Source organism: Helianthus annuus, chromosome 9 (assembly GCF_002127325.2).
Source record: "Helianthus annuus cultivar XRQ/B chromosome 9, HanXRQr2.0-SUNRISE, whole genome shotgun sequence".
Lineage (NCBI taxonomy): Eukaryota > Viridiplantae > Streptophyta > Magnoliopsida > Asterales > Asteraceae > Helianthus > Helianthus annuus.
Window position 1 is genome coordinate 165,425,288 of NC_035441.2, and position 6,770 is coordinate 165,432,057.

Here is a 6,770-nt window from a genome sequence, read left to right on the forward strand (position 1 = left end):
GGAGTAGTTTGTTTTTATATTTTTTTAGGTTGAATGTATCTTTTTTTCTAGTTCGAATGTTTTTTTTTTAATTTAATGAAATGTCTTTTATTTAATTTTTATTTTTACTAATCTTTTTTTAATTTATAAAACATGCATTATTTTAGAGAATAAAAAAAAAAAAAAACAACTCACCTAATAGGTGAGTGCCGCCATCAAAACAAGGTATTAGGGGAGTGTATTAGGGGAGTTGACGTGGCTTGATCTGATTGGCTATGTGTAAGATGGGGGACTCACCTATTAGGTGAGCACCCCTTACACCCTGATCTTGTATGTCAAATACCTAGCGAAAAACTCCGCAAGGTAAATCATCGCCCCTCAGGTCTTCCGGGTGATTCTATAAACATGGAGGGAAACAGTGTCAGATAGCTGCCTGATACCTCTCTATTGGTTTAGCAAAATTACGATTTGTCCCGTTTAAATTTACAGTTTTGTTATTGGTTGTGTTGTTTTTCTTCTCATAGCCAAATCACGATTTTGCACTCAACTCAAATTTATAGTTTTGCCATTGTTTATGTTTTTTTCCCTGTTAAATTATGATTTTGCCCCGGTATAAAATTACAGACATGCCGTTGTTTTAGTTTTTTTTTTTTTTTACAAAACTATGGTTGTGTTTTGTTTTAATTGGTTGGCTCGGTGTAATTTTTATTCGTGGCAAGTAATAGTTTTTCCATCATTTTAGTTTTTTTAGCAAAAGTATGGTAGTGTTTTGTTTTAATTGGTTGACTCGATGTAATTTTTTTTTAGATCGTGTTATGAGTAGTATGTACAAATAATCATAACACAGAGGTACATGTTATGAGAGCGAAATATTCAGTTTGATGCCCCGCAACGCGAGCAGAGCAAAAAACTAGTTTACTATACATATTGGAAAGAAGAAAAAATATTGAAGTAGAATACATGTTGGAGAAAAATAAAGGAAAGGTGATGCAGTTAACATCGTGGATAAGAAGATAAGGTTTAGGTGTTATATATTATTTATTTTTAATCAATAAACTTACGACAGGTTATAGATATGTCATATGTGTTTGTGGAGAGAGAGTAGTGGTCCGTTGAGAGAGAAAATTGGGTAGTCACCGTCATGTGGAGGCTTGAGTCCGGTTGTTTATTCATCATCTGGGTGGCGTAAACTCTTAATAAAATACATAAGTTGCTATTAAATAATCAAATTAACCGTGTTATCATTTTCTTTAATACGACAACACTATATTGTCTGTACACTTAATAAGCATTTATTAGTATTCTTTTTAAAATGTCCAGATCCGAATAAATTAATCCGAAGCCAAATATTTTTTTGACAATGAACCCCTTCCGGGTTAGATATGTGTGTGAGAGGCAAATGTGTTCACCCTGTTATAACTTTCGCGAGGGATGCTAGTTCAAGTGATATAGCGCCCGGGAGGGGGGGGGGTGGGCATAGGGCGTTATGGACGGGTTAGGCGCCATATAAAGCCCCACTACGGAAAGACTTATAGTAAGATCAATTATTTATAAAGTTAATAATTGCATTGATAGTCTCTATGCTTTATATGCATTGAATGTTTGATCAAAGTACAGACAATTGCACATAGGGTCGTAATGTTGAATCAAACGTTACACATATGGAACTTTTCACCAACTGATGTTAACCTTTTTGTTAAGTTTTTTTTTTTTTAATTTTTTTTTTGAAATAATTATTGTGTAAATGAAAAAGACGACATTATAGAAGCCCAACCCTAGCTGATCCAGTTTTTAAGATCCATTTGCTTACTAAAAAGAAACTCGAAGGTTGGGCTGATCCAGTTGGCTATGGGCTTCAGGGCTGAAAAAGTGAAAAGGCATTTGACCCTTGTAATTTTACCATAAAAAAATAAATAAATAAAAATCCAATGATGATGGGAAAAAATGTCCGTATAATTGAAGTTGTACAGTGGAGCTTCGGTCAAGATTTAGATTTTGTTTTGTAAGGGATTCAGGGTTATAACTTTATGGTTTCCCTATAATTTTTTTTACTGGTACGGTTACCAATTTGTTTTCTGAGTTGTGTTACTAAAATATTTTGTAACCTCTCATTAGTTTCTAAAGGGCGTTTCAATTTCAACATAAAGTTTTGTTTAAGAGAGTCATCCGCATATTTTTAGTAATTATTGAACACATTGTCATTGTGAACTTCAACAGTATAAAATCAATCAAAATCACAAATAAATATTGATTCTAAGTAATCGGATTACAATTGGAGGGCAGAAGATGGTTTTATGAGGTTATTTTTTCTCATTATTATAATATTGGTTGTTTTAGAGAAAGGAAATGTAAAAAAAAAAAAAAAAAGAGAAAAAGAGGTATCCATTAAAACACAAAAAAATAGCAACTAGGATCTTTAATAGTATGTGGGTCATAACTCATATTATTTTTTTCTTATAAGTAACACCTCTTTCTCTATTATTTTTTCTTTAGGAATTTGACAAATATAAATAAAAATGACATGTTAAACAAAACCTAAGAAAAGGTTGCTGGGTAGCCCAGTTGGCCACCGACACCCAACTCTTACTAAGAGGTATCGGGTTCGAACCTTGGGGCGAACAAAGTACCCTCAAAAGGTCGGCTCGGCAAGGGTATCTACTGCCAGGCTCAGGCTTGTCGGGTAGCGGCCTGGGAGGGGTTATCCCCTCCACGGTCAGAGGTACCGTGCATTACCCTTTTTTTTTTTAAGAAAAGGTTCGTTGATTATGAAATAGGTTGACCTAGAAAAAAAAAGCATTAAAAGATGGGCTTTACATGGAAAAAAACTACATATAAAACCGCAAAAAAGAAAAGAAAAATACAGGATGTTGTTAACTAAATCCGAAAATTGGTTAGTCGATCCAAATTAAGGGCTGTTTATTTAGCTCTTAACGAGGCTTTTAACTCTTACTGGTTCAGCACTTAATGCTTCAGACTGTTCGTTTCGCAAGCAGATGTCTGAATCATTCAGACATTTGCCTCTGAATGCTTAAGCATTATACTGAGTCTGAATGGTTAAGACCTCTTATCTGAACTGGTCATACATTTGCCTCTGAACGGTTAACCATTATACTGGCTCTTAATGGTTCAGACCTCTTACTGGTTCAACTATTAATGATTCATACCTCTTACTAGTTCAACACTAATTCAGAAGTTGCCAAACAACCCTTAAATACGTTTTAACCACTCTATCCATATATCATCACATCGTTGCTTTAATCACGTAAGTTATATATAGGAGTTATATGTTGAAAATATGAAGTGACAACCAACACTCGGTATTATATATTATTACAGGTAGAGGATCCTGTACATTAATCCAGAAGTGTGAGAAGTGTATTATAACACTATATATAACACTATATAATACCATATAAACACCGTATAACACTATGTAACACTATATAACAAATATAACATTATGTAACACTATATAACACTATATAACAAATATAACATTATATTTTGTCTGATAGCATGTCTATGATAGATGTATAGTGTTATATATTGTTATATAGTGTTATATATTGTTATATGGTGTTATATGGTGTTACATTGTGTTATACGATGTTTATATGGTGTTATATAGTGTTATATATAGTGTTATAATACACTTCTCACACTTCTGAATTAATGTACACTATCCCTACCCTATTATTACATATGAAAAAGGATCAAGTGCTCTAGTTCCATATGCCTAAGTCTGTCCCTAAAACAGAGTAAAACAATTCAAGGATACACATACTTGGAATACCAATACTAGATTTGAAACTAGTTTTATAACAATAAAACAACTAAAATCAACAAAATAAAAAAAAAATCGGTCGACAAAACAATTTAAACTTGAACAAGACAACACACTTTAAACTTGTGAAAAAAAAGAGCACATATTCGTACTTCACTCCCTCAATATTAGGGATTAAGATGTGACCACGACCAATTAGAACAAGCTTTCTATAAATTTCGATATGTAGGTTTACATGAGAGAGATGTATATTGCAGGTAGTATTTGTACCAAGCCTAAAAGGTATATGGATAGGTGTGTATATTTATATGTTTGTATCTATTTATTACCAAATGTTTTATACAAGATTTCCATATATTTTTTAGAAACCCAAAACACCAATTTATATATGTATAGTGTTATATATGTTTGTACATATGTATTTATTAAGTAGCAATATTTACCTAATGTTTATACGATATTTCTAAATCAATTATCATTCTTTAAACCAAAAACACAAAATACAATAGGTGGGCTTTAAGGAAAAGTGACAGATCGAAGGGGCCATAATTAAAAAAACTTAAACAAAATGCCGAAACATAAATAGGAAATTTTCAGCATTATCCAAACCAAAAAACAAAGACCATTACTCTGATGTGAGGCTTCTATGATTAATCATCCAATCATACACTTGATCGAGTTCATGAATGGTTTGATGTATAGTAGGAATAATAATGCAACTCTTTTAAGTTGGTCCACTTGTTAAGATAGTATGTCAAGTACAACAATTATAAGTATTAGTCCATGAAGCTATGTAAACTAAAATCGTAAGCATGTAGCCTTGTAAATCTATCTATTACACTAAAATAATTCAACTTTGCCACATGTCCCTATTCTTGGCCAATCAATTGGTTGATGTAGACACCCTCTTTGGCCAGATAATTCACAATGGGCGCCAATCTATTTCCTATATCTCCTTCTCACGTACGTTTCTTCCCACAGTCATCTCTCTCCTCAACCTTTCCATATCTTATTTTGCCAATTGCAAACCTAGGTGTTTAAAGCAAGGATTGAAAGCAACGATTGAAGGCAACAAGTAAGTCATTTTTTATCCTAAATCTGATGCACATATGTTTTTTATGCTTTGATTCATGTTTCATATTTGTTTAATCTTGATTTATCTTTCATAAACCCTAATTCTCAGCGAGGCGATTCTCTGATGCATCCTAAATCGTTTCCCTCTGAACTAGATCTTGGTATGTTAAGTTTTAATCTTATAATCCTACGTTTCTACAAAACCCTAATTATGATATGTGCGATTTTTAGACCTTCAAACTTCAAAGATCCAGAAAGAATTTGAGGGCTAGGGTATGAGATCGGATTCTGATTGTGTGAAACGTAATCGTTTTTGTTCAGATCTGGTTTTAGTTCTTTGAATAAATTGTAAGTTTCTTTTAGATACTGAATGGAATTCGTTAACCATATTTTTGATCCCTTTCGTTCACACTTCGTCACGTTTGTTTCGAATTTAGGGTTCTCATACATTTTTTTGGAAGAGGCTTTCTATTCAGGTGCGTTTGGATTAGGTGCATTACAATTTCAATGTTACAATTAGGGTTTTCAATTGGGGATTTAACGATTTTAGGGTTTTAAAAGGTTTAATGAACACATTCGGTGTATGTCTGTGAATTTCATCCCAGGTCTTCAATCCTTTGATTCCCATATTTACAGGTATAAATCTTCAATGGAAAGATTGCCGGATTGCAAAAGCTTAGCAAGAATTGCTTTTGAATGTAATTCTGCAGGTATTAAAATCATTATGTTTTATGGGTTTTCTATATTTAGTAGTTTTATTATATTTGAGTTGGAAATTTATTAGGCTTTGGCTAGTTGTTCAAATTTAATTGGTTTTCTTATTTTTAACTACATGTTGAAGATTATCATCTATATTCAATGAATTACATGCATATAGGTGCTTCGAAGATGTGGTATGGTGTATGTGGGAAAGATGGTATTAAATTGGAGGCGATGTGAGAAGACGTAAACCCCCAAATATCGGAGAAGGAGACTGTCTACATAATAGACATAGCTTACATCAGCACAACCGCGGTAGATGGGCGATACCAGACGATGAAACAGAAAATTGGTCGAAAGAGGTGCTTGAATTCTACAACAGAGGCGACACGCCATTCTGTTATTCAGCTGTTTTTAATAGATCCATACAGCTTGACAAAAACTTTTGTGGAACTTTATTGGGATTTCGTTTCAACGGCTATCTCAACGAAACAGTAAATTATATCAACAATTTTACGTAAACTGTTTTTGTTAAAATATGTTACTAACACTACAATTTTTACAGCATATCGAAGCCTGGGTTGGAAGACTGATGAATTGGAGAAGTAGAAAGCTTCAAAAAGACCTGTTGTTAAATTTACGTTGGACAATACTACCACCAAAGTTTTATGAGTGTTTATTGGAATCGGTTCCGAAAAACGTGGCTACTTACTGTAATGGTAAATTAAGCCCGTTTCCTTCCTTTTTTAACATTGATTATGTTTTTTTCCCGATCCCCCTAGAAAATAAGGAGTGGCTAATGCTACGTCTTGAGCTGGCAACCCAACATCTGGTAATGTTCCCCGGTCAAGACATATGTGCAGGCGAAAAATACAGACAAGTTGTCATCCCTAGGCTGACAAAAATATGCGTATATTTAGGAGCAGTATTAGTTAATATGCGCTACTGGAACACATGTAAACAACTTCATTTCTATTTGGAGACTATCGGAAGGCGGATAGATTGGCATTGGCGTTTTATGAAATTGGTTGTATATATTGGGGAAAATTAAAATTTTATATTTGGAGACAAAATGTTAAAAATAACCTCAACAAAACTGATTTTCGTTGCATTATATAGTAGATGGGGAAAAAAATAATTTCAACTAATCCCAAAATGATAAAAATAATGTGAAAAAAATATATAATTACGCATACCGAGGCCACCTGATGCGTCCTATGTCTCCTCCAAACGA

At 33.2% G+C, this 6,770-nt stretch overlaps 1 long non-coding RNA gene across 1 annotated transcript; it reads left to right on the forward strand.

Annotated features, from left to right (window-relative positions):
• The first annotated feature begins 4,591 nt into the window (after positions 1–4,591).
• Positions 4,592–6,544, forward strand: LOC110874895. Its single transcript, XR_002556306.2, has 6 exons — positions 4,592–4,838; positions 4,947–4,998; positions 5,069–5,185; positions 5,275–5,313; positions 5,474–5,547; positions 5,715–6,544. It is a non-coding gene; the product is annotated as an uncharacterized LOC110874895 (long non-coding RNA).
• Positions 6,545–6,770: the final 226 nt, after the last annotated feature.